Here is a 1,452-nt window from a genome sequence, read left to right as displayed (position 1 = left end):
AACATCAAACTCCTGCAAAGAAAATCTAGATGTAGTTTCCCTGATCAGTTTCTAGAGCTTTAAATGTTAGATTGTAAGTTTAAAGTGACCAATTACAGAAATTACTGGAAAAAAGTTTCTGTTTGCAGCAGGTAGCATTTCTTCCCAAATGAGATGCCTTATGAGATGCTTTAATTTAGTGTAGATCTATTTTCTTATATGTGCAATTTTTCCTGCTACTGGAAATACAATTTCCCGAAGGGAGTAATACCAAGGGATTAATAAAGTCAAGTCTAAGTCTAAGTCTAAGTCTAAGATATAGTCTCAGTGGTTGGAGCAAACAAGCAGTCTGAGAAGAGCCAATGTGAACTAATGTGGTTCATAGATAAGTTGGTTATAGAATCAACCTAAAGCTGGGATAGGAGGTGATGTTCCAGTAATAATCTTCCTGTTTGAAACAGGAGGTGAGAACAGAAGGTAAAACATTCCTGGTCCTGTCAAATAAAAAATAATAAAGCAGATTAAAAAGCTTAGATGTTAAAAATATCAATCAGATTGTTACAAAGTTTTATATTCGATACGTTTTGGACAGAAAAGCACCTTCTGTTCTGGTCAGTGTTTCACACAGGAAGGTCAATAATGATCCTCCTGCTTCCATTTCATGTGCAAATAATCATCTGAAATCAATCAATTCAAACTGATATAATAAATTAGCGTTCTGATCAGCTTCTAGGATGTTGTTTTTATATTAGAATTGGATTAGATTAATCTTTATGTGTCATTAAATCTGCAGGCAGAATACCAACTGCTTATAACATTTCAACACGATGTTTCTTTAGAATAAAGGAAGGTGGTGGAGGTTTTATTTCCTCTAAAAAAAAATATTTACATGGAAAATAATTAAAACTGTTTAAGAATCCATTGAAAAACATCCCTGTAGTAAATTCTGCTGTAAACAAAATGTTCAACAATTTTCCAGGATCAGTCAATGGGACAAAGCTTCAGCTGTTTAGAAAAAATATGACTGTTTAACAAACAAACAAACAAACAAACAAACAAACAAACAAAACAATCAGCAATATTAAAGCTTTTGGCTTCCCACAAATACATTTATGTCCAAATATTTAAAATTGTTCATCCCTCAGAGGAAGCATAGCTCTAATGTTCATAACGAATGAGCAGCAACAGGTGGAGGAGAGGAAGCTGCCTTTGATGCAAAAACATCTAATTTAGGGTCTGCAGAAAAAAACATTTGGTCACTACTAATAAAATAAATCTAAATTCTAGAAAACATCATTCAATTCTATGCAGTTTATTTCTATAGCTCCAATTCACATCATGTCATCTCAGGTCACTTTCCAGTTCAACCAGATCATCCAGTCAGATTGATTCAAAGTTTTCTATCTAATGAAAACCAGCTGATTGCATCGACTCATTGACTCAGCAATTCAGCAATCCCTCACACTAAGCATG

The 1,452-nt window shown here is 33.7% G+C and overlaps 1 protein-coding gene across 1 annotated transcript in view; it reads right to left on the bottom strand.

The window, feature by feature from the left end:
• LOC107099457 (histamine H3 receptor-like) overlaps positions 1-1,452 on the bottom strand; it is a 6,377-nt gene that overhangs the window by 3,166 nt on the left and 1,759 nt on the right. The gene's annotated exons all lie outside the window — the stretch shown is intronic.

The sequence above is a fragment of the Cyprinodon variegatus genome, unplaced genomic scaffold, assembly GCF_000732505.1.
Source record: "Cyprinodon variegatus isolate N-32 unplaced genomic scaffold, C_variegatus-1.0 Scaffold872, whole genome shotgun sequence".
NCBI classification, from domain to species: domain Eukaryota; kingdom Metazoa; phylum Chordata; class Actinopteri; order Cyprinodontiformes; family Cyprinodontidae; genus Cyprinodon; species Cyprinodon variegatus.
Note: the sequence above shows the minus strand (reverse complement) of the source record. Positions and strands in the feature narration are given on the sequence as shown.